The sequence below is a fragment of the Stenella coeruleoalba genome (genome assembly GCF_951394435.1).
Source record: "Stenella coeruleoalba genome assembly, chromosome: 11".
NCBI lineage: Eukaryota > Metazoa > Chordata > Mammalia > Artiodactyla > Delphinidae > Stenella > Stenella coeruleoalba.
This window is the reverse complement of record NC_137157.1, coordinates 23,475,912-23,503,682: the sequence shown is the minus strand read 5'-3', so window position 1 is coordinate 23,503,682 and position 27,771 is coordinate 23,475,912. Positions and strand designations below refer to the sequence as shown.

Below are 27,771 nucleotides of genomic sequence, written 5' to 3'. Positions count from 1 at the left end.
TACTCTCCCCACCCCTGCCTACCAACCAACTCTCAACTGACCTGGCAGCTGACCATGGATGCACGAATCAGACCAGCTGAGTCCTGAAGACCCACTCAGCTCAGCCAGCCCAAACTGCCCCCTATAGAATCTTGAGCTAAATAAATGGTTATTGTTTTAAGCAATATTTTTGGAGTAACAAGAGCTAGCAGATACAGCACCTTCATGATGTCACCAGGAAGCAGGTTCTTTCTGCTTTTCTCTCCTGCCATCAACTGTGTATCATTAGCAGTAGCTCCATTATGGCTAAAGGATGGCCACTGAAACTCGAAGCGTCACATTCTTATACTATAGCACCACAAGATAAAGGAAGGAAAAGAGGAAAAAAAAAGCCTCTCTTACTGGTCCAGCATTTTACCAGCAGCATAAGCTCTCTCAGACAGCTCCTAGCTGATTTCACTCTGTGTCTCACTGGCTGTGACAGATTCACGCAGCCTCCCTAGACAATCCCTGGCAAATGAGATAGTGTATATAAAGTCATTACATATTTATATGATGTTTGGATCAATTATGATTATTTTATTTTTTATTTTTTCTGTTTTTGCCTCTCCTCGCCTCTGGCAATAGAGGACAGGATCAAGTTTTCTGGACAGGATCAAGTTCAGTCTAGAAAAGTTATAGAATGAAGTGAGTTTTGCAGGTGGAAAGAAATGTTATTTAGTAAATTGGCTATCAGTGAGAGGAAGGCCTTCTGATGTCAAAGAGAGAGAAAACTAAGTTGTGAGAATATACACAGTAAATTAATCATAAAATTTAAGAAAGCTTATATAAAATGAAAGTCAAGTGAGAAGAGAAATAGCTACAAAGTTGTGGAAATTGGAACTTTATATGTTTGGCATTGGCATATGATTGGTTTGGCATATGACTGGCATTTAATTTCAAAGCAAAAACACATTTGCTATTAGGAGGATTTCTAAATATGCTAGATGAGTTGACCCAGGCCTCATAGTGAAGCATCTGACACTTTGGAAGTCACCTCAAGCATCTGATTTGTTCACAGACATCTGTAGAGAGAGTGTGAGTGTGCACCTTTAGGTCCCGAAAGTTTGGGAGAAGGGTATTTTATGTGCCAAGCAATCCAGCAGAGAACATCCAGCTCATAAGACCATTAATTTGTTTGGTACCTTTAAAGTTATCATTCTGGTAAAAGAAAATCTATACAATCACAACGAAGTTACTTATTTTCTTATAGTAATATCCTTGAGAAGCAGATAATCTGAAAAAGGCAAAAATGTCGCGTTATTAAAGGAACAACTTATAATTGGGATTCCAATAACTTGCAACTGAGGTGTAGTTATTTTCTGTAAGAAGCTATCAAAACAAGTTTTCTATCACCTGTGGAGCATAATCAAATACTTGGGAGGCAAAGGAAACTCGCAAGAGCATACACTTTATCTTGTTTGGGTTGAAATGAATATTCCCCTACTGAATGCTTTTAGACAATCTGCCACCCTACTGTGAAATATAGGCACAACCAGTAGATTGCATTTATAATACGAAATTTAAAGTAATTTGACTGTGATTGAAAAACAAATAAAACAAGGAGCTCAACTCTTGAGAGGACTTGAGAGGCTGTGATGATATGTCTTTAATACTTGGATTGCATGTAGGAAAAATTAAACTTGTTCTGTGCCCAATGCTTGGTGCTTTTTTTAAGGAAGGATGGAGAAAGGTAAAGAGGGAAAAAGGGAAGGAGGGAGAAAAAAAGAAAATACAAATATGAATAATTGAAGAAAGTGTGGGTCTGGAAGTCAAAACAAAGTTTCAAGAACACAAATCTGGGCTCCTCATAAGGAACAATTTATAATGAAATTCAAGTCTTGGCCTCAGTGGGAACAGGTTGCCTGGGGAAGTCAAGGGATGCATGCCACTTGAAGTGTTCAAGGAAAAGGTACATGGTCACTTGTTAGGAGTGTTGTAAGTAATTCTCATGTAATAGATGAGGTTTGGATAAAGTGATATTTAATATCCTTTCTAACTCTGAGATGATCTGAGTTACAACATATACAATATTGATTAACTTAGTTACCAGGGCCAGACCTAGTCAAAACTATGGATGAGCTGACAGCATTTCCCCCCCAAATTCCTACTTCTTCCTTTCTCTATATCAGTCACTTTATTTCAGTGTCCCCTTTCTTCTCTGTACCAGTTCTCCCTGTCCCCTATCCCATAGCAATACAGTCACAATCACTGTCTCCAAAGCAAGCAAGAAGAGCAACCTAATTAACTCACTGTATTTTTGTGCTATAGACACAACCCAGTGATTTTCCCCACCAGATAAATTCCCATTCTCGAAGGACCATAGAGGAAATGCAATGCTTAGAGCAAAGGTATAAGAGAATCACTGAGGATGGTGTTCCAGACATCAACCTTCCAGACATATGGCTCTGCTTGCAAAAGATACCTCCTTTCTACCCCTCAAGGCGTGTGGTTGACTACCCACACTTGAAGTCTGCCCTGTCAAAAACGGAAGACTCTTTGGCAGTCATACAGAAGCTGCTGCTGCTGAGAACTTTGACTTTTGTCGTACAAATGGCATTAACAGCATAATTACCCCTACGTTGTTTCAGGTAGACAATTATGACTCCAGTATCTATTGGTGTAGGTAATTGGGGCTTGATTTATACTTGCTGACACAATTAATAAAGTATAAAAATTCACAGACAAGAGTGATCCATATGCCACCCAGCTTCTTGGAAAAGGAGCGTTTATTCAGATTCTTTGTAGATCTGCCCTAACCATACATAAATAGTAACATTTTCCCAGATACTTATGACCATGTGTGAGAAGAATACACGTTCGCTCAGGAACATGTAAATGAAACCCACCCCAGTGTCTTAGCCAAATCTCATCAGCTCTTGCCTGGACGCCTAAAGTAAACTCCTAACTGCTGTCTCATTCTTCTGCAATCCAGTCCCTCAGTGCCTCCAATCACCTCACTAGAACACACCGGATCACGTCACTTTCTGCCTACAAACTTCCAATGTCACCCTATGGCCAGAAGAATCAAGTCCAGACCCCCTAGCCTGCGGCACATAAAGGTATCATAGAAATACTATTTTCCTGACAAGTCCCAATTGTAAAATATCCTCTCTATTGTTATTATAATTTCCCAGAAATGTCAACAACTACCAGTTGGACTCTTGTTCCTGCAGCAGCACAGAAAAAAACTTTTGTTAAGCCGTGGGTCCCTATTATTTTTAGGAAGTTTGATCACAGTAATTAAAACAGAATAAAAGCCCTTTCTCATTTCCTGCCAATACCACTTCTTTCACCTACATATATACCAAATAGTGGAGGCATTCTTCACTCCTCTGCTAAAAATAAATTAATGATGATGATGATGATAATAATAATGAGAAATGTCTCTTTGCTTTTATCATTAGAGTAAAATCCAGAAATGCCAACATCCCACAGGGTCTTGCATGATCTACTTCCTTTTCATTCTCCACCTAGCCTGAGTTCCAACCACACTCATCTTTCACTTCCTCAAACCCTCCACATTTTTCTCTGCTCCTGACCTCTCCCCAAACACCTTCTCCCTAATATAGGTCAGGCTATTTCTAACTCATCCTTTGGAACTCAGGCTAAATACCGCTTCCTCAGAGCTGTCTTCTCTACAGCTCATTTAGATGTCCTGCAGGTTTCCTTGAAAGTACTTATTACCATTTAAAATTCTAATGGAATTTGTCAGATCATTTGTGCTTACCTCCTCCTGTATGAGGACAAGTTTCAAGTCTATACCCAATTCATAATCCCTAAGAGGAACCTATATATATATATATTTTTTTTTAACATCTTTATTGGAGTATAATTGCTTTACAATGGTGTGTTTCTGCTTTATAACAAAGTGAATGAGCTATACATATACATATATCCCCAAATCTCCTCCCTCTATATTTTTGAATGAAAAATGATTAGATGCTGAAGAATGAACTGTAATTCAAAGCCAGAACTGTGAACACCCCACCATTTTTTTTTCTTTGCTTGATTTAGATATGCTTCAGTCTTTTTTAAAATTGGATATATACCACAAAAACTCTCTTAAAACTGAGGAGTTTTAAGAAATTTCCTGGGGAAATCGTTGAGGCTTCCATGCCTAAACAAGCCTAATTACTTAATATAACTTAACTAAGATTTCCATAAAATGTCATCCATTAAATCACTCTATAAATAGGTTCAATAATAATGATATTTTTGAAATCAATTTGTGTAGCTATGTATAAACAGAGTACAAATAGTTTATATTTTAGATATGTTAGGGTTGAGCATTTAAATATATCATATGGCAAACCCCAGATATATCCTTAGAGTTGTACAGAAATTTTATTACAATATAGCTGTATTCCTTGTTTTAGTTCTCTAATGAATAGAATTGGGATGGAGGAAAGATGAATAACTGGCACTCAAACTTCAAGCTATGGTGCTGAGATTATAATACCTACCTTACAGTGTTATGGGAATTAATTAAAATAATACTGGAAATGCCTACAAAATGCTGTTGCTTAGCAGGCATGTACTAAATAGCAGCTACTATTATTATTTATCATGTTGTTATTATCACCATGCCTCTTAAAACCATATGTGAACAGTGTTATTATGGAGCTAATAATCGAAGAGCAATGAATTATTTTCTGCGATGGTCATTTTTGTGCAATTGCAAAAACTTGAAAAGCTCCCCATTGCCAGTGACTCCCCATTGCCAATTGGATAAACTCCCAGTTTTCTAGCAGGACTTTCCAAATCCTTTACAAACAATGGTCAAAGAACATGAAAACAGAAGAGAAAACACAAAAGGTCAATAAACATTGAATTTATATTTGGCATCACCGGTATCCAAAGAAATATAAATTAAAACAATGGTATGCTATGTTTCACTATCAAATTAACAAAGCTAATTTTTGATAATTTTGTGATAACATTTACAGTGGGTAAAGATACAATAAAAGAGAGACATTTACATTATCTCTTGCAGAAGAATAATTCATTAAAATAATTTTGAAAAAATTAATAATGTGTATCAGGACCCTTAAAACTATTCTTATTTTTTACCCAATGGTTCCACTTTTGACAATAATAATTGTTAATATTTGAGCCAACTACTGTGCTAAGTGCCTCATTTACATTTTCTGATGAATAAAGCCTAGGAAAATAATCCAAAAGTTAGAAAAAATATTTATGCAAAAAATGGTCTTTACAGAACTGTTTATAATGTCAAAAACTTTTTAAAAAAATCCATCAGCCAAGGAACAGTTTCATTCATTGTAGTAGATTACAATGCAACTATTGAAACTACAATTATGAAGAAGGGGTAATACAGAATTATGTATTAGTTATAATGTTATTTGGAAAAAAAACAATATATAGAATTGTGTGCAAGATTTGATTTCAACAAAAAAAATTCTTTAAAGCATGGGAGAAAGCCTGGAAATAAACACAACACATCAAAATATTAGCAATGATTTCTACCACATGATGAGATTATGAATGATTTAAAATTTTTTTCCCTTTATACTTTTCTAAATTTTCTATTTTTACAGTAAGTTTGTATCAATATTTTTGCGATTAGAAAAAAAAAACATAAAATTCCCTAACCAAATCCAATACACCTTTCAACAATAGCTTTCATCATTCATTCCAGACCACTGTTTTAGATTCATCTTATGCCAAGCCTCCACACTCACCCATTCTGAACCTGATATAGATGCTCTGCTTTTATATCCCACCGTGCCTTCCCAAGTATAAAATTGCCTTTATGGTGTTCCCTTTTTCCTCCATGACTCACCCTTTGAACCCCTCCATTTCCTCCATGACTCATCCTTTGAACCCCTACCCCCAAATGTCTTCTTCTCAAATAAACCTTCCTCTCAGGTAGTAAAGCTAGGCTCTTCCTGTGAGAGCTTAGTGCTCCTTAAACACACCTCCAGCATAGCACTCGTCACTCCATGTTATGCTACAATTTGTTAACTTGTCCACCTCAAAACAGTCAGCAATCTTTTCCTGGCTCCCTAGCACCCAGCACAGTGCCAGGCATGTTTGCTGGACAGATAGACAGATGGGCAGGTGGATGAATGGTTAGAAGGATATATGCAGAATAATGTTATATTAAGCTCAAAGCCACTTCGCAGCACAGACACTGACTGGAGAGAGTCACAAAGGTCTTTGAAAGAAGAATAAGGGAGGTACAAAGCATCTAATACTACTTGGTTAAATATATCAGTACCAATTTTGGCAAAGTAAAAGGAAATTAAGACAAATTCCCTCCATTAAAAAAATAGGATACTTTTTTAAAAAGTCATGGAAAAAGAACATAACCCCCAAGTTTTTGTATTTATGAGTTTGAGTTGCAGGTTTCATTTCATACGTTGGCTTTTGGGATAGGATTCACAGCTTTGCTCTAAGTTTTTAATGTGAGTTTTGAAGCTGTTTAAGGGGCTTCAAGCAGAGGCCGGTCTTGAAATAACTTCGGACCAGAAGACTGGGAGATAAAGCATTTCTTTGAGTGTGATGCAGACAGCGATACTTTTCATAATATCCAAATATTATTTTTCATCAAACCTGTAGAAAATTTTCAACCTGCCCTAATTTTTACCAATGAATCTAATAGACCTGGATTAAACTGCAGGGAAGATAAGAACATAAATTTCATTCCTTTCATTTCTTGTAATATTAGGGTTTGTATTCTTTCCAGCTGTAATAACCTCTAGACTTCAACAAAACTGAAAACCTTTGAATAGCCTTTCACAACCTTTCAGTGGAGTAATGAAGTTTTAAGTGCTCACCGGGGATTTTTCAGTTCAGAAAAATCTAAGCAGCAGTAGATATTAAAATCGAACGTTTACTTCAACCCTTTTACAGCCTAATGGGTTTTTCTGACCATGTAATTTTTAAAAGGTTGGGTTTCATTTATTAATATAGTGTACCCATGCTGGAAACCTTTATTCTTTAAGGTCTCTGATGAGAGTCTTACGGTTAAACCTTGGTTGAAAGCCAGAGGGATCAGCGGGGACAAGGAAAACAGAAACCTACAAGAGGACTTGCGAGGGCTGCCCCAAGCAGGTTGTTTTGGGTTTAGAAAATGGGGAAAAGTCTTCTCTTTATGACTTAAACACCACAGGAAGTGAAAAACAAATGCAGGATGGAGAGCCCCTGTGTTCACATAATTATGAGTGTGTGAGTCACTGGAGTTCACACAGTTACTCACAACCAAAAGGTCTGCCTAGGAAATCCAGCTATTCGCTAAGCTGATGGGAGGGTACTGTTCTCTGGAGCTGCTCTACCGGGGACCAGTGGGAGGATGTTTGAAAACCAAGGAGAAACTGCAGGGTGAGCAACAGGCAGGCCCACACTTAAGCAGAGAGGATGGGATTTGGAAAGATTCCATTTTACACACTGTATGCTGAAACCAGTATGCAGAGAAAGCCTGCATGAACTCCAACCAAGTGGTAATAAAAAAACAAATGCCACTTCTCATATGCATAATGCCTCCATGCAGTTGACGGAGATTTGCAAGATATGTACACTAGAGTGGAAAGGGGCAGGATTTATTTCCATTGACTAGGATGTAGTAAAGCTACTCTCAGGTTTATATATTATCCAGTGTGCTCTTTTAAATTATAAAATAAAAGTGCCACTTGAGGATGTAATTGAAAATAATATTGTAAAGTAAAGGAGCTTGGGGGTCATAAGAATAGATAGTTTGCGTGTTTTTCATCTTCACATTTCACAAATAGATGGTTTTGTTCTCGTATGTATATGTGGCTCCCAAATTGGAATCTTGCCTTAATAGATAAGGCAATTTCAGAAAACATAGAGAGTGTACTGAATTATCCCTGTAACAGTTTTATAATGGTATCAGCGTTCATCATAACTACCACATGAGAGGTATTTATGGTTTTTCAGAGAAATGAAAAAATTCAGATAGGCAAAAGCAAAGCCGAAATCTCTTATAATTGCAATGGCCATAGGCAAAAAGTCAGTATTTGGGCTATAACTTTTCAGTAGATTCTATTTAACATTATGTCCTGAAGACTTTTTTTATATATCCCCTTCTATATTAATTACATAACACTGCTTTGATTGTTCTGCTGTAAAATTTTGATAAGGGCCCAAATAAGAATCATTAGAAACCGTGCCTCATTCTTGCAAAAGCTTTCATTTGAATGATTAACCCCGATATCTCAATCAAGATCTTGTCCTGTTTCTCTAGCTGCCTTGGTGGACCTCCATTTTGGGCTACCATAAACCGTATGGTATAATCAGTTCTTCCAAACATCTGTCACATAGGTGCCTGTGGAGCCACTCCAATCATTTACGCTATCATGCCCAGTTTATTGTCATTAACCTACTAATCTCCTGTATCTTTTCTCTCCTACTTTCAAATATTACCCCTTGATGCCTGATTGATAACTAATTCATTTCATCATTGAGTCACTCAGTAAGTATGTATTGTATGCTGACTACGTACCAGGCAATGTGCTTGACACTGGGGATGTGAAACAAAATTGCATCCTTCTTTACTCAATGAAGTTACCAGTCTACTGGGAAATAAGAATACTAACCCAACAATTACAAAATGATCATCAGAATCAGTAGGAACTTAGAACAAGAAACACCTTGGCCTTTCTGAAAGACTCAGGAAAGATTTCATCTTTCAAAAATATTAATATTTTTATGTCACATCCACATGAAGAGAATTCTTAACTGCCTTCTACAGCGTAAAGTGCAAAGCCCTCAGTTTGGCTTCATGACTCTATAAAATCAAACCCCCTCCAATCTGTCTAATCCTGCCTCTCATTTCTCTGTACACACTCTTCACTCCAGCTAACTCACTTCTCATCTATAACTGTTGTTGATCATGCTCTTTCCTCACCCAGAATACCTTCCCCAATCCCTTCTGATTCTCCAATCCTAACTACTTATCCAGGCCCATTTCTTTCATTCAGACTCCCTGACATGCCAACTAATATTGATCTTCCTCTGCTTTGGCCTTCCAAAGCAATTATTATAATGTTTCCCGTTTTAGTAAATATTGTGTGTGTGTGTCCTACATCCCTAAATAATAGATTGTTGGATCCTGGAGAAATGATTTCTTTATATCCTCAGTACATGGCACAGCATTATGTATGTCATATAATCTAAAAAAATGCTGTGTTACCAGAAGAGTGAATAAGTAATTGCACAAACTGTTTAACTATATACCATATAACTATGGTATATAGCTCTTCATTATTCATTTAGTTCATTTAGTATTATATCAAATGATATGATACTTCCCAACTACTTAGAGAGACTCAGGGAGACTCACAGTCAAGGAGCATAACTTGAATTCACTGAGCATTTGAAAAATAGAAAATGAGTGCCTACTGTGAAGTGTCAGTCACCACACTAAGTATTAGGTAGTCACTGGTAGGCAAGACTGCCATGATGCCTGCCCTCCCTGGGCATACAACAGTCTTTGATGTGATAAATGCTCCATCCAGAGAGACATGCGATGTGAAGGGAATGCATGGTGCTGAGCAGAATCTAACATAATCTAGGGGGTCAGCAAAAGCTTCCCAGAGGCAATGAAAAAAATAATAAATTAAATATGTCCTGAAGGATAATAAGAATCAACAAAGTAAAGAGACAATGGTAGAGGAAACAGCAAGCACAAAGGCTGGTGGGCAAAATGAGTGTGTCATATCTGAGGACCTAGAAAATATCCAATACAGCTAGAACACAAAATGAGAGGAACGAAAGATGGAGCTAAGGAGGTAGGTGAAGATGAGATCATGCTAAAAACTTTGGAATTGACCCTAAGGGTGTTGGGAGCCTTTTAAGGATTTTAACGAAAGCGGATCGTATGAGATCTGTCTCTAGAATGTTCATTAGGCAAGGTGGAGGATGGAATGGAGGAGACCAAGGAAGGAGTCAAGGAGATTAGTTGAGAGGCTGTTGCTTTAGTCCAGGAGGAAGCTGATGATAGGCTAAAGTTGACTACTGTAGATGACATTGAATTGGAAGTTAAAGAACTATGTAGGAGAAAGAATGGAGAGGATGCGGTATCAGGACCTAAAAATCACATAGTTATTGGACTTGGAAAACACAGTGGTTCTGGAATCAGGTAGACATCGTTCAAGTTTTGGTTTTTGTTCTCCGGGTGACTTGGGCTGAGTTATTTTGCCCTTTCTAGACCAGTTTCCTTGTTTATAAGATGGTGATTATAGCTGGCTCATGGAAGCTGAAACAAGGGTGACTTCAGTAAGAGAATATAGACAAACCTACTTCACACAGGGTTTAGTGCATAGGAAATGCTCAGAATTGTTAGTCCTTTTTCTTTCTTTTCTCCTCCACATGTGAGAAAACTATGTCATCAGGAAAGGTACCCGTTCTCTAGCAAAATCTTACCTTAATACAGCCTTTTATTGGAAATCTTTCTAGGGCGACTATTTTGCTCTGTTCTATGTTGCATGATGGCAGGGGCTTATGAACAATTAAACAGGTCAAGTGTTATTGACAAATACATTGGTATATGGCAGGAGAGAAGAATGGAAGAGATGGAGGAAAGCTCAGAGAGAGGGAAATGGAAAAATAGGGAAATTAAAAGAAAAAGCATGAGTTTAGAGGGTGCATAGAATTTATCACCTGGATGCTTTCTTCACTTCTATCATAAATTTATACAAGAAGAGGATTTGCTTTGGGGAAGATTGAAAATTTGCAAGGGTGCAAGCTTCTAGCAGCATGCAAAGAAAAATATTCTTTTAGTGCAACTGTTTTATGGCCTAACCCAGATGGAGCATATGTTTACATTTGAAGGATTATTTCCAGCATTTATCACTCTAGTAAAAATGTTAATTCCACATACATTTTCCAGTTTTACGTTTCAGATCAGTAATTTAAACCTTGTGGCAAAATGGTGAAATTACCAGAGTGACTTCATTAATCTTTTATTCCAGTGATTAACTGCAGCTTTCTTTTGGTGATTTTCACTGGACTCTTTGTCACTCTCTTCTTACTCTCTGTCCTGTGTAGCTTTGAACTTTCCTGACTATATTGGTTGTTCCAGTGTCCTTTTCCTTGGGGAATGTTTAGATCTCTAGCTTTCCATAAAAAGCCACTTCAGCCCATAAAGTTCAAGCATGCCCATGATTTAGAATCAGAGTGTTCCTCTCCCCTATACCTGGTGGACACATGACCCAAGCTGGTTCAAATAGAGTCTTCCTCAGGAGCTTGACCAGAGCCATAAGGAAAGAGGTGCTCATTTCTATGGGATTGGAAGTTGAAAGGACAAGTCAACCACAGGAAGAGTTTCCTGCCTGAAACTGAAGCCAATAGGGGAGAAAGGAAAGCTTACAACTAGAGAGAACAAGACAAGCCTTGCTGATATTCTCTGAGTACCTGGATCCAGACACACCTGAATCCATCGATCTCTCCTATGGTTGAGTTATATGAACCATAAGGTCCCTTGCTTTTCGCTGAGGCTTCTTTGTGTTGGCTTTCCATCACAACTACAACAACCTGACCCCACTTTCATATTCAGTAATACCTAAATGCTTATATATTGATAAAAATACTTGCTAAGAGACATCTAGAACTGTTTTACTAGAATTCTATCTAGATCAACCCTTTAGCCCAGTTTTATATTAAATCTTTCTCAGAAATGTCAATTTGACAGAACTTCTAATAAAGATGCTTTCACTTAACATAAGCAATTACAAAATAATATTTGTTACTTTATAGATTCAGGATGTTTAAGAAGCTGTGAAGCTTATTGGAAAGAAAACACACTTTGAAGACAGACCTGGAGTAATATCCTACATCGGCCACCTAATAGTTGTATGATTTTTCACATGTATTAATAGCTATGCTGAGCCTCAAACTTCTCATAAATAAAGGGGGAGTGATAACGTATCAACACTTTGGGGAAGATTAAATGAAATTACATTTATAAAGTACTAACTTCACAACAGGGATATACTTAGAGTGTATTATGCTAAGTGAAATAAGTCAGACAGAGAAAGACAAATACAGGATGATATCACTTATATGTGGAATCTAAAAAACACAACAAACCAGTGAATATAACAAAAAAGAAACAGACTCCCAGATATAGAGGACAAACTAGTGGTTACCAGTGGGGAGAGGGAGAGGAGGAGAGGCAAGATAAGGGTAGGCGGTTAAGAGGTACAAACTACTATGTATAAAATAAATAAGCTACAAGGATATATTGAATAACACAGGGAATATAGCCAACATTTTATAAGTATAAATGGAATATAACCTTTAAAATTTTTGAATCTCTATGCTGAAACCGACAAAATATTGTACATCAGCTATGCCTCAATTAAAAAAAAAAAAAAGTACTGACTCCTAGAGGGAAAAGAAAAGGATTTTGTTCACTGTTACATTCCTAGGCCCTAGAACAGTGTCTGGCACACATTACTATTTGCATCAAACAGAAATATCTGGTACCTCGCGAGTGTTCATTATATGATAACTAGGATGATGGTGTAATAATGATGATGATGTACCCGTGGGCTAGCAAACTGAGTCACTCATGGGAAAGAAAGTGAGCTGGTAACCTCATAGGAAAGCTGTTGAAGCTATTCCCCTATCCAAAGTGGACTCCTGACATTATGGAAGCTGACAAATAAGTGGCTTACTAGAATACTTCTTTATAACCCAGAACGTAAATGAAGGCCATACTTTTTTTCATTAATATTAATGAGTAATAGTGAGCATGCACTGAGTACTATGCTAGGTGCTAGCAATGTGATGAAGAGTAGCAACAGTAGCATTAAGAGTAACAACTAAGTTTTCTGAGTATTCTCTTTGTGCCAGGTACTCCTCTGAGCACTTTACATGTTTTAGCTCACTCATTCTCACAAAAGCTCTATGTCATTGGCGCTACTATTATCATCACAAGTCTACAAATAAGGAGACTGGGGCATAGAGCATTTAGATAACTTGTCCAAGGGTAGACAACTGAATCTGAACCCTGTTGCTCTGGTTCTAGGATCCACAGTCTGCTACATTTTCAGATCTTCTTTTTTAAAAAATTTTTAATTGAAGTATAGTGGATTTACAATATTATATTAGTTTCAGGTGTATAACAGTGATTCAAAATTTTTATAGATTGTATTCCATTTAAAGTTATTACAAAATATTGGCTGTATTCCCTGTGCTATGCAATACATCCTTGTAGCTTATGTATTTTATGCATAGTAATTTGCACCTCTTAATCCCCTACCCATATCTTGCCCCTCTCCCCTCGCTCTCCCCACTGGTAACCCCTAGTTTGTTCTCTATAATATTCAGATCTTCTTAAAGAGCAACCAGAATGTGAGGACCAGAGTGTGTGGTCTAATAGTAGACATGAGGTGGCTAGTGTGCAACGGAACGGTGTTCTCTTTGTCCTAAAGAATGAATAAAACATGGAAAAGTATATCCGAACTCAAATTGAGTTTTCTCAGCTCAAAGACAAGGCCAGATCTAGAAACAATGTGAAGGTGTTTTCAAGATCGTCTTCTCCTCCCTGCAAGGCCTTTCCAACCAGCTCTGGCTTCCTTGGACATAAAGGTCTAGGAATTATTCTTCCTTCCTCCCTTTTTCCTTATCCCTATCACATGCCTTTCTGTTACTGAATACTTATTCCTTGAATAGTTTTTACTTAATTCTTGTGAGAGAGATTGGAGACACAAATTCACACAGGTGTTGAGGATTAATCATCATTCCATGGTCTTTCCCTAAAGTAATGAATCTTATTTCTTCCCACTTAAACTACTAAAGAGTTCTCTAACTGTTCTTCCAGACTTCAGTCTCTGCTCCTTTATTTTGGACACAGCCGAAAGGCTAAGCTTTTCCAATGCTGCTTTGAGTGACTTTCCTATTCCAAAATCTATGGCTGCCCACTTACAATAGAAAACAATTCAAATTCCTTAAACCAGAATTTGATACTCTCAACATCTGCGTCAGCCTACCTTTCGGATGTGTTTTCTGCCATGACTTCACACCTGTTTTACTGTATCTTATGCACATCCACGTGCTCCAGCCTCCTCACTGTTTCCTATACTCTTCCCGAAACCTGGAGTCTTCTTCTCATCTTTTTCACTCATTTCACCCATTTACATTTTTTGAGCCTTTGCTTCGGGCCGCTCATATTCTAGGCCCTGGGAATACAGCATTAATCAAGTGGGACAAGATATCTACTTCCACGGAGCTTTTATTCTAATGAGTGAAAAGAGTAAATAAATAAACACAACAATTTCACAGAGTGATAAGTGCTCTGAAGACAATAAAACAGAGTGATGTGATAGAAAGTGAGTGGGATGTGTCATTTCACTGAGTGTTCAGGGAAAGATATTTCTGAGTGGTTGATGTTTGATCTCAAACTAAATATCCAGAAGGAGCCCAGCCATGTGAAGATCAGAGAGTTCCAGGGAGAGAGCTCAGCAAGTACCCCCAATATTCAAATATTATCCACTTTCGAAGGCCTAGTTCAGATGCAGCCTCAGCCTCAAACTTTTTCTTATCTTCCCACCTGAATTTCAGCCCATAATACTTTTTCTTTGCAGTGCTTACTACTTTATATCTTGGATGTTAGCTATTTATGCACAAGTCTTTCTACCCTATTAGAATTTCCAATTCTTCAAAATCTGCTCTTCTTTTTATCACCTCCTGTACTTAATGCAATATTAATCCAGACACTCAAACATTTCGTGAATAAGAGAATAAAGGAAGGAAGGAATGAGCAAAGGAAAAATGGTGGAATTTTATTTCACTTGTGGAAGGAATGCAGAAGACAGACAGTAGGGATACAGAGTCTTGGAGTGCCTCAAAAAGTGCCACAAAATCTGCGAATGAGACTGGTTCTTCTAATAGGAGAATAGAATCCTCCAATTTCATTTGGCCCATTTTGGAGGAAGTTCGAAATAAATTTTGTGTTTCCGATGAGTGTTTTAAGCTTCTGTCTTTCACAGGGTATGTTGAGTTGTTCTGATGGGGGCAGACTCCAAAGCCATAGGGAAATTCTCCAAAGATCCAACAGTCTGGATCCTGGGCATACTTGAATGAATTTAATCGTATACAGCTGGAGGTAACTGTAGCACCAGTTTCTTAGTAAAGTTGGTATTCATTGAAAGTGACAAGCCTGACAACTTCATTAACGGCATTGACATTAAGCAACACTGACTGTGTCTTACAGTTAAATAGGAAAGGAAAACTTACAATTTTGGTACATTTTAATCAAACTCCACTGGTAGTCCGTGTCAGATCTGTCCTTGTCATTTTGTGCTCTGTTTTTTCAGCGTGCTCTTCCTTCAAGTGTTGCTGGGGAGATGCTCCTCTCCCAGCCCTCTCTCTGCATAGTAACCAAGGGAGGTTGAGGAGGAGATGCTGCATAGTGTTCACAATAGATTAGCTGTGAGCTCTCTCTCTCTCTGGCATGCTACCTACCACTCAGTGTCCAACAGACAGTTGCTAACTTTCATCTATCTGTAGAATGCTCACAGCCAGGAAAAGATGCCTTAACACAGTGTTTATTACCTTTCTAGAACCACTTCTGCCTTCAGATATTCTCCTGTAGGCTGAAATGCCTTTGTTCTTGACTGAGAAGGAATCCTGAATAGAGAATTAGTTTCACTTCCCCAATTAACCTAAGAGAATAAATGTGGAGAAATATAGCAGGAAATATTCTATAAGATGGAGGAATGACACACTTAGTGTGTCATGTTTTAGCAACAAATGCAGTTCAAAGTTAAAAAAATAGTTGAATTTGATTCAAATGTCTGGTTGAAATCACATCTTTTTAAAGTGGTGCGAATATGTCTTTTAAAATACTATAATGGATTTTTTAGTGTTTCCATTTCCTATATTTACTTTATGTTTATGACAATATCACATTTAGTAAGAAATCACCATTTTGACATCTTTCTTTTGAAATGTCTTTATTTTGTACATTTATTTCTTGTCAATGTTTTGAATAACTTATCTCTTTGAATGAGTTCTCTAGGCTTGTGCTTGTGTGGTATTTAACAAGTAGCTCTTAAAGGGATGTTGTAAAATAATTTGACAACCAGACTTAATTTCTAAAGTTGCCCAATAAGATTTGTATGGAGTTTTAAGTTTTATTCTTCCTTGATTATATCTCTGTAGCAACCCAACATTTTTTTTCCCTCAACACAGCAGTAACCTCTGACATTGAGCCCTGTCTGCCAAATCATATGCCCAAAATTGGTAGTAATGAATCCAGTTCTCAGGTGGAGTTGAGCTGTCACCTAATTTCCCTGAGACGGTGTCAGAGGGATAATGCCAATGTGTCCACAGTGACATAGTTGGGTCTGCACTCTTGGGATATGACACAATTTTAAGAATGTCCATGTCAAAAGGACAGTGTTTGGCCTCCATCAGGGAAAGACATGCTCCTATATAAAATATAAATTGTATGTTCAAATAAAACACATGGGAAGAAAATGTCTGTGTGAAATCTTTTTATGCCTTTGTGCATTTTTCCTCTTACCCTCTGAAGAGTTCCCACAGGGCCAGCACTAAGTTTCTCTTCATTAGAACCCAGATTTCAATTTAAATTTTAATTAGAATAGATGACTAGAATATTTACCATTCTCTGTAGTTTCTGCATGAAGCTAATCAGCATCTAGAAGCATGTCCTATGTTTTCATAAAAAGATTAGGCTCTTATTCCACAAAGATTTACTGCTATCCATAAAATTATTTTATATCCACCATACCACTATTTTTGTTGGATGAATCATTTTTGGAAGAAAAATATTGTTTTTCCATTTATATAGTCACAAAACCCAGCAGAAAACTTGATTTTACATATGCCCAAAACTTTCATTTTTATAAGATCATAGCTTTACTAACACACATCCCATAAATCCCTGGACTTTCCCCCAGTATTTCAAGTGTAATTTTGAATATTGTAATAATTTCTGCAAACTAAAAGGAAATGTTAGCAAGCACCCAATACATGCTATTCTATAACCCAAACTGGTTCCATGATAATAAATACAGATCTGAGTGATCATGTTTAATGACTATGAAATCAACACTTACATTTTTGCACCTTACAGTTTACAGAACAATAGCACTTATTCATTCATTCATGTAACAAGTAACTACTGACCTACTCTGGGTCAGGGACTGTTCTAGATTGGGAGGGTGGGAGGCAGATTCAGCAATAAATAGGACTGGCAAGGCCTGACCACACACTGCTTACATTTTCTCAACTCATTAGGAATACTACTATCTGTATTTTACAGGCTGAAAGAGTTCAGGCTCAGAGGAGCTACGTGACTAGCCTAACATCATCACATAGCTGATGAGTGGCCAAGCTGTGACTTAACACCTATCGCATCTTCCCTCCAAGGTCAATGTATTAGATAACAGTAAAAATAGGTAAGAAATTCAAGGTTCTCTTTAAGACAGTTCTTTTCTCCTCTATGAGGTCTATAGAACAAATCTATCTTAAAATCACAACAAATACCAACAACAACTCAAGTGGAAAAGAAAATTAAAATAAAACATGGTTATTCTCTGGCACAACTAATGCTTCACTCCCTCTTAGCTAGTTTCATTCCTTCCAAAATGAAAATACCTTGGTCATTTCTTTTTATTAGAAAGATTATGCAGGCTGTTTGTTATGGACTGAATGTGTCCCTCAAAATTCATATGCTGAAGCCCTAACCCACAATGTGATAATATTTGGAGGTGTGGGCTTTGGGAGGAAGTTTGGTTTGGATGAGGTCATGAGAATGGACCCCCATGATGAGCTTAGTACCTTTATAAGAAGAGGAAGAGAGACCAGAGTTCACTCTCTCTCTCTTTCTCTCCCTCCCTCTCTCCTCCATGTGATGACATAATAATAAGGCAGCCATCGCCAAGCCAGGAAGAGGGCCCTCACCAAGAACCAAGTCTGCTGGCACCTTGATCTCGGACTTCTTAACCTCCAGAACTGTGAGAAATAAATGTCTGCTGTTTAAGTCACTCAGACTGTAGTATTTTGTTTTAGCAGCCCAAGTAGGCTAATACATTTATAAAAGAGAAATCAAAATACTGAAAAGAATGATGAAAAAGTAAAAATAATACAGTTTCACCATCCAGAGATAACCATTATTGCTCTATGTCAGTACATATATATCCATATATTTATTATAATTGTTAAAATATGATCAAACTGTATACGTTGTTCTATAATCCAAATGCATTCCATGTTAATAAATATAGATCCAGGGCTTCCCTGGTGGCGCAGTGGTTTAGAGTCCGCCTGCCGATGCAGGGGACATGGGTTAGTGCCCCGGTCCGGGAAGATTCCCACATGCTGCTGAGCAGCTAGGCCCGTGAGCCATGGCCGCTGAGCCTGCGCGTCTGGAGCCTGTGCTCCGCAACGGGAGAGGCCACAACAGTGAGAGGCCCGTGTACCGCAATAAATAAATAAATATAGATCCAGGTGCTCATTTTTAATGACTCTATAGCATTCCATTCTGAGTTTATATCATAATGTATTGAACCAATCTCCTTTTAATGGACATTCAACAGTTTCCGTTTTAACTAAAAAACAGCTAAAATTAACACCCTTTCATAAAGATCTTTACATACTTGCCTATCTGTTGCTATTGTATAAATTCTTAGGGGTGAAATTGATTGGGTATGATGGTGGACACATTTTAATAATCATACATGTCTCAGTTTATAGCTTCTACCAACAGGGTATGAGGCACCCATCCCTCATGCTCTTACCTTTTTAATCTTTGACAATCTGATAAGCAGGGGAAAATATTATCTCAGTGTAGTTCTTTTTATGTTTCCTTTTCTTCCTGATAATAAATTAATATTTATACATTATAGAGAATTGAGAAAAGTATATAAAATCATCAAAAATAAAACTCATTCAATAATGGTACATCCAAGAGGTAAACATTATCAACATTCTGCTATAGCTCTTTACATTACATTATTTTTCAATGTTATAACTTTTTAAAATAAAGTTGGGATTATACTGTAAACCTGCTTTTGTTTTCTTCCTTTTTCAAAGTAAACCTTTTAATTGAAAAAATTATGTATACAGAGAAAGATTAACAAATCATAATTGATTAATTTTTGCCAAGTAAACACATCTATGTAACCATCATCCAGGTCAAAACCAGAAACATTACCAGACCCTTCCCCCACCCGCTGGAAGTCTCCCTTGAACTCCCTATCAGTTAAACAATCCCCTCAAAAGTACCCACTGTTCTTACTTCTATTACCATAGATTAATTCTGTCTGGTTGTGTGAAATCATATATTGTGTTCTTTCATTTCTGTTTTTTCACCCGACAAATATATCCACATTGTTGCATGTAGCTAGTGGTAGTCTATTCATTTTAATTGTTATATTGCTATATTATTACATTATTATACCACTATTTATCTCTTCTACTGGTGATGGACATTTGGGTTGCTTCCAATTTAGGTTATTATAAATAATATCAATACTACTGTGACATTCCTTCCTAAAGTCCCCTCCATCTTCCTTTTCTGGACCACCTGATTTCCAAGGCCTACTGTACAAGGACTATCCTGGGAATTCCATGTGTCCCTGTCCCCTGGGCTGAATTCTTACCTGGATTCCACAGCTTCCTCATTCTTGATTTAATCTCTTATTTTTATGGGTATATTTCCAGTAGCTTCCTGAAAAAGATGGATATGAAATATATTTTTTGAGAACTTACAGGTTGGAAAGCATCTTCTCTTTGAATTATAATAGTGTTGCTCCACTTTTTCTAGCCTACTGTGTTGCTAGTGTGAAGTCCAACTTCATTCTCACTCCTGATCCTCTTAATGTCCAGTGTTGGGAAACTCTATGATAATGTGCCATCCTGTGTATTTTATCCCATTCTCTGAAATGGGCATTCAGTTGGCTCTTTCAATGATTATACTCATGCTTTTCAATTCCTGGAAAATTTCATCATTATTTCCTTTATAATTTCTTTCCCTCAGTTTCCCTCATTCTAGCACTACTGACAAAAAAAATTGAAACTACCAATTTGCACTTTGTGTTAACTCTTGGGAGACCTCTTGAACCTTGATTCATCTTTCTTTTTCTTCTTGGAAGATTTTCTTAACTTTTCTGTTGATTTTTAAAAATGTTGTGCTAATTTATTTTTAATGTCCAAGAGCTTTTAAAGCCCAAGGTTTTCTATTCTTTTAAATAGGCTCGTTTTTATTTATTTAAGGAAATCATTTGCTGTTTTTTATTTGTTTTTTTATTTTGCTATGTGTTTTATTTCCTTTACTTCCCCTTTTAATCTGCTTCTTTGTTTTGATCTCTTTATGTAATTAGAGAATTTCCTCAAAAATCTGCGGATTTTTGGCTATCTGGTCATATTTTAAAATGAAGCACTAAAAAGCTATATATTCATAGGCCAGTTTGATAGTTAGTAGATTTCACTGTAAAGTTACTGGGAATGGTACTGGGTGACCCTCTAATGTCAAGGTCCATAGGTTTTCATTCTTGGGAGATTCTGTTTCCCCAAAGAGGACTCCTTCATTATCTTTCCTGAAGTGTATAATCCTTATAACCAAGATTCTGAAGCAGAGCTTTGAAAGATGCTGCTCTTCTCACCATTGTGTGCATGTGTGTATATAACTCCAGGACTCACAGGAGTTATTCCACTTCCCTAGTGATACTGGGCAAGTCATTAAGCTTTCTGAACTTCAGTTTTCTTATCAATAAAATGAAATGACAATTCCTATTTCATAGGGTGTTATGAGAATTAAAGCAGATATTATACATATAATATTGAACATATTGGCTGTATATATTCCAGTGAACGTTCTAGCAGTTATCATTCTAATTGTTAGTATTATTATTATTATCATTATAATCAACTGCACAATAGCAAGAATCTTCTCGGATTTAATCTTACATCTCTTTGGAAAACAACTTGCTATAATGGTAGAAATGGGAAAGAGTAAGAATTAAAATCATATTGTTCAGGTTATATCACTATTTATCTTACAAAGGCTCATTCAAGTCAGCATAGACACATTTGATAAAATGAGTGGAACCACTACATCAGTTATTCGTAAAACCAGTAGTTTGCAAACATTTTCTATAAATGGCCAGATAGTAAATATCTTAGGATTTATGGGACGAACTCTCTCTGTCACATTTTATGCCACAGTACCATAAAGGCAGCCATGGACAACTCATAAACAAATGGACATGGCTGTGTTCCTAATAAAACTTTATTTAAAAAATAGGTGGTGGCCCAACTTGGTTTGAAGGCTATAACTTACAGACCCTGCTTAAGAAAAATATCTTTTGTTGAAACTACTATAGCTGGGTTAATTAACACTATTTCTATAACTAACAAGCTCAAATTCTCAATGATGTAACACAATCAGTGTATATTTCTTATACAGAATCTTGTGGGCAGCCTTCCAATGGTGCTTTGGGGATTCTGTCTCCTTCTCTCTTGTGGCAATCCCACCTTTAAGGGTTCCTTGGAGACCCTTGCTGGATCCTTTTCATCCAGCCAGTCCTTGAGTAAAAAGAGAGAATGAAGAGGATCATGTGGAACTTCTCATGGCCAGGCCACACTTGAACCCACATATTAGGGGCCAGAACTAACTACAAAAGAGGCTGAGAAATATAACTTCCTGTAAAAGAGCCCAGTAAAGAAATGAGGATTGATGAGCATCTAGCCAATAGCTACCAAAAAAACAAAAGAGAGAGAGAGAGTTACAAGTAAAAAAAAAAAAAAAAAAAAAAAGCCATTCAGCTTTTGCAGAATATTTTCCCTCCAAAAAATCTGGATCATCTTTCAGGGTTAGTTAGCTACATAATTTGTTGGACAGAGTATACAATGAAAATGTGAGGCCCCTTGAACAAAAACCAGGTAAAAAGCTTTTGCCTTCCTTCTGTCACTTCTGTAGAGCTGTCACAGTATCTTCTTAATTTGTATTTAACCTCTCATTCTCTTGGTCATGGGGATACTTACAAGGCAAGGGTGCTCATAGGCACCCAGGGCCCACCCATAATTAGCACATGGGACCCTCTGGACCCTGACTCTCCCTGTATATGCACCGAAGCCCCCCAGTGCCACCCCCAAGGTAGAGGGTCAGCAGCCAGGACCCAGTTTGGGGCAGATGAGCCTGTTGTAAGCCAAGACTCCAAGACCCAGCTCCTGCTCTGTTGTCATCAAGCTTCACTTACAAAACACAAATTCAAAGATAAAATTATTAAGAATTTCAAGATGGCAACCACAGAGCATTAAATGCCAAGAGTGGGGGCCCCATCTAAGGGTGGGGTTGTATACAACTGCACTGGCCACATCTCATGAGGCCAGCCCTACTGTCCTTTCAGCTTGATCACTTGCTGAAGGGGAAAGGCCTAGAAGTCCCCACTTCAAGAAGTTTACTAAGAAGTCAAACTCAGAGCCTCTACCTGCTCCTGCCCAGCTTTTTCCAACCTTGTTCTCCAGAAAAAACATTACATCAAGCTGCTGTAGAAACTTGACTAAGATTGAATTGGCCTTTAACAAGACAACCTTTAGCTCTGGATTGTCTAAATTATTGTATGGAGGGACTTCCTTGGCGGTCCAGTGGTTAAGACTTCGCCTTCCAATGCAGGGGGTGCGGGTTCGATCCTTGCTCGGGGAGCTAAGATCTCACATGCCTCGTGGCCAAAAAACCAAAAAAACATAAAAACAAAAGTAATATTGTAACAAATTCAATAAAGACTTTAAAAATGGTCCTCATCAAACAAATCTTTGAAAAAAAATAAATTATTGTATGGTAAGGAAATGCTAATGGACTCAGCACTCCAACATTAAATCATTCTACTATTTTTCATATATAACATTTATTCCTATTTTAAAAGTCATGCAGGTGAACTTCAGGAAGTTAACGACCCATTCATTATTTATTCCATGCTAATAACACTGTGAAAGGCTCCATAGAGTCAGGGTGGAGAGTTCTGACTGACTGATATCCAATCCTATTTCCTGGATTAGCTTCATGGCCTTATGCAAGATGTTGCATTTCTATGAGCCCCCGTTTCATCATCTGTAATACTGGTTTGATAATATCCACCTCACAGTACTGTAGTGAGGATGCCAAGGAGATAACGTGTACAGATCCTGGCACATAGTAAGCATTCAAAACATGGAAACCATTATTGCTATATGAATTGGTGATAATGCCAGTCATTATTCGGAGGTGGGGGGAAAAAGTCTTCCAACACAACCCCTAAACTGCAAGATTATGAGTTTAGAGGGAGAATGACTTCTAAACAAAAACTGCAAAGCCAGGCAGTAAATACAAAAAGCCACAATAACAGGACATAACATGTGTGTTATAAGAGTATTAAGGGTGCTGTAGGGGTTTCTCATTTAGATTGGAGACACTTGTCAGAGTCTTTCCAGGCTATTCTTGAGTCTGCTGGCTCTAAAGGTAAACACTTTTACATAATTTTCGGGGGGGGGGGGGGGTCGGGGACACAATTTAAATGCAATGCCATTTAGTGGCTCAGGAATTTACAATGGGTTAATTATTTATGTGCGTGAAAGTAAACAATGTGATGCATGTACCCACAGTAAATAATAAAATCAGGAAATGTAAATAATAAAAATCAGGAAATGTAAGTGATTTCTGGATATTGCCTTTAGTGCTGCAATTCAGCCAGCATTCATTATACGCTATAAGCTCAATGGAGAAGAGGAAGCATCCTCATAAAATAAACATTTGTCTGAAAATTTTCCAGTTGAAGGAGAGGCTGGCTCTTAGCTCAGCTACCTCCACTGCACATGATGACTGGACATTAGTGAATCACACAGCCTGGGTCAGCCTAAAATTGTCTTATAATGAAACTGAGATATAATGGGAAGTTGTGCTATTTTTGTATTTCCAAAGAAGGAGGCCTCTCATACAGCTGTGCTCCTGTGTTGAAAAGTGACCCTCAAAACAAACAAGAAAATGATATAGGACAATCTAAGCTCTAAGATTAAAGGAGGTAACAAGACAATCTTGTTTATGCTTCATAAAAGGATGTTCTCACAACAGAAATACCTCTATGGTTACTGGTAATAAGAAAAGATCAAATTAATCAGCTTTCCCTGAACTCTGGTGATCCTACACATAATTTTAAGTATGGGAGCCCTACTTACCTCATCAGGTTGATTACATTTTTGACTTCAAAAATATCTAACTATTCTTAGAGAGTCTGTGTATAGAGATACAGAAGTCTACTCAGTTCTATAATGTCCTAGCAGAGTACTGGAATTGCATTTAAATGTGGACAATTAGAATGAACAAAAATTGCAAATCTCTTAGTGAATCACAAGGCCTGTTTTATGTTTGAGGATACTGTTACATAAGATATTTGTATCTGACCATGCAGTATATATGGTCTATAATATATATAGACCATGCAGTCTATTGTCCCTAGAAACATGTCTAAACCTGCTAGTTTCTCAGCAAGAATAGAGGCCATTATATTTTAAATGTGTATGCCAACATTGTATTTGTAAATGTCAGAAATTCACTTCTATGACTGTATTAGTTCCTTATGGCTGTTATAACAAATTATCACAAACTTACTGGCTTCAAACAACACAAATTTATTAACCTACAGTTCTGGAGGACAGAAGTCTAAAAATAGGTCCACAGGCCCACATTCCTTCTGGAGGCTCTCAGGGAGAATGTCTTTCTTTGCTTTTTCCAGCTTATGGAGGCCACCTGCATTCTTTGGCTCATGGTCCCTTTCCTGCATCTTCAAAGCCAGCAGTGTAGCATGTTCTATCTTCTCTGACCACTAGCCTCCCTCTTATAAGGACCCTTGTGATTACATCAGGCTTACCAGAATAATCCGGGATAATCTCTCCTCCACAAGATCTTTCATTGAATTACATCTGCAAAATTTCTTTCACTTTGTAAGGTGACAGATTCACTGGTTCTGGGGATTAGAAGGGAGACATCTTTGGGGGTCCATTATTCATCCTACCACCATGTCTGTCATCACTGCAACTCTTTTTTCCACTTCATGTGCAAATGCTCATATGATTTTATATATCAGCATATAAACAAGTTCAACTTTCTTCCATGGCTTAAATAAATAAATAGACCCTCTCTTGATGCCAAATCTCCCTCTACCTACCCTTCCTTATCTTTCTTCCCATTCATAGTCAAGTAATTGGGCACACTAACTACACTATCTCCAAGACATGTTTCTTTTTTCCAGTCTTAAAATCTTAATCTGCTGCTGCCTAACACCTGCCCCCACCACTCCATCATCATTTGGCAAAATTCAAAAATGACATTTCCATTGTCAAAATCCTATCCTTATTTAACTTCTCAGTAGCATTCCGTACTATTGATGCATCTTTTATTCTTCAAACTCCCTCTTCCCTTGGATCTTGTGATGGACATTTGTTGGTTTGTCACCCAGAACTTTATTTTGGTATGGGCCCTTGGTTTTCCTCTAGGGAACACTCCTCTTTCCTTCACTTTCAGTGGTGTTACATTTATCCCCAGTAACTGGACTGGGTATGTGACTTAGGCCTAACCAATCAGCGCATCATCTGTCCTTGGTCACAGTGATTGGTTCAGGAACAGGCAAATGGCCCAATCCAAGTCAGTGAGGTTCTATCCCAGGACTTTTATTGGGACAACTGAGAGAGACTTTTTCCAACAGGACTATAGAAGTTGGCAGCCAGTTTGACACTGACCAGAGTCTGTGAATGAAGCCAATATGGAGGAGAAACGTAGAAAAGAGAGAAGAAAAACCATGTTGTGTTTATTTCATCTCTTGATTTAATCTAGGCTGAATTCAACCTCCGGGCACTTTGATTATGTGATCTAGTATATTCCTTTCATCTGCTTAAACCAACTTGAGCATCTTTTTGGCCACTTTCAACAGAAAGAGCTTCACTTGACATGGTCGCCACCATGGCATCCTTGCCTCTCTGTTCTCTCCTCCTCAAGACTTTTTGGTCCTCCCTTTTTTCTGCTCTCCCTTAAACATTGAGGTCCCTGGTTCTGACCTTGTCCCTCACATTTTTGCCCCTACATTCTCTTCCAAATCAATGTTCACATTGTCAGTTACCACCTGGATGCTCATGATGCCCGCATGTATATCTACAACTAAGACCCCTCCTGAATTCCACTTCCATTTAACCAATGATGCCTCCTAGATATTCCACAGGCAACTTACATTTAATGTATCCAAAGCAAACACATCCTCTTCCTCCCTACCACCACCCTTACCCAATCAATTCCCTCTTCTGTATTCTCTATCTTAGTAACCACCTCTTAAGGGTTGAAATGTATCCTCCCAAAAGATAAATAGACCCTCTCTTGATGCCAAATCTCCCTGACCCCCAGTACCCCAGAATACACAATTCCGTTATCCTCTGCTAGGAATCATACAATGATTGCTTATTGTCTTCAGGATAAAATATAAGCTTCTCAAAATAAACACAAGATCCCGCATTATCTCACCTCCATCAGTCTAGCCTTCCCTCCTGCCACTTTTCACCTTGAACTCCACAACTCCCGATCACCACATCTTGTAGCTCCATAATATTCCTTTCTTTCTCATGGCTCTGTGTTTTGTGCTCACTGCTGTCTCTGTAGGACTGTCTCTCCAGCTGATATACCAAACTGTTACTCCATCCTCAAATCTCAACTCAGTGACTATCTCCTTGGAGATGCTTCCTCATATTCTCTCAGAAGCCTTAAATATTTTCTCTTCAGTCCCATCATTTTTGGTGCTTCCTCCATCATAGCACTTATAGTACTGCCCTGGAGATGCTGGTTTGCATGTCTGGGTTTTCTCAGGAATGTGAGCTCTCTGAGGGGAGCAACTCTGTCATCAATTTTGTACACTTTACATCTATCACAAAGATAAGGCCAAGCAGGGGTTCAGTAAATATCTGTTGATGCCGCAGATGAGTTAATTAAAAATTAATTAAGTAAATTAACTAAACTAGAATTGTAAGAAATTGCTGCAAACAATTCAATATATCAGAATTTGGCTTTCATTATATTGAAGAGAAGGGATGGGAATGATCATTTATTGTGTTAATGCTTATCATTCACATTCATTCCTTCATTTACCAAACATTATTGCATACATAGGATGTCAGACCCTGTGTCCACCACTGAAGACATGAAGACAAATATGACAGACCACTGCCCACAAGGAGCTCACAATCACAACTACAAACAAATGAGTGTTATCCAGGGCTATAAATACATAAACAAGAGCCAGTAGAGGATCCTTTTGAGGCAATGGTTATGGAGCAGGGCCTTGGTGGAGTGGAGTAGTGGGAAAAGGGTAGGGAAGAGTAATTTAATCCTCACATCACCTTACTGCAGATATTATCTACAATTTACAGGTAGAAAAAACCCACCCGAAGTAATTAAATAGGAATTCTGATCTTTCCTCTCTTCAAAGAAAATGAAAAGGATTTAATTTGTAACCTAGAGACTGAACTGCCCCGGAGCCTGAGGGGAGGGCGGACTTTCTGAGGCTGCTGGCTCTGGAGGGGCCCCAGCAGCAGAAGCTGCCACAGACCTGGGGACCGCAGGCCAGAAGCAAGAAGAACTACAATCCTGAAGCCTGTGAAACAAAAGCCACATTCACAGAAAGATACACAAGATGAAAAGGCAGAGGGCTATGTACCAGATGAAGGAACAAGATAAAACCCCAGAAAAACAACTAAATGAAGTGGAGATAGGCAACCTTC

General features: G+C 37.8%; 1 long non-coding RNA gene across 10 annotated transcripts in view; it reads right to left on the bottom strand.

Moving 5' to 3' along the window:
* The window catches only part of LOC307193759, a 681,048-nt gene that overhangs the window by 69,730 nt on the left and 583,547 nt on the right, over positions 1-27,771 (bottom strand). For 9 of the 10 annotated variants that reach the window (XR_013830398.1, XR_013830400.1, XR_013830401.1 and 6 more), the window contains 2 exons: positions 19,641-19,708; positions 18,777-18,853 (listed from right to left, as the gene is read on the bottom strand). This is a non-coding gene — a long non-coding RNA (uncharacterized lncRNA). Of the gene's footprint in view, positions 1-15,246; positions 15,380-18,776; positions 18,854-19,640; positions 19,709-27,771 lie in introns of all 10 variants that reach the window. The other variant, XR_013830399.1, reaches the window with a different exon arrangement.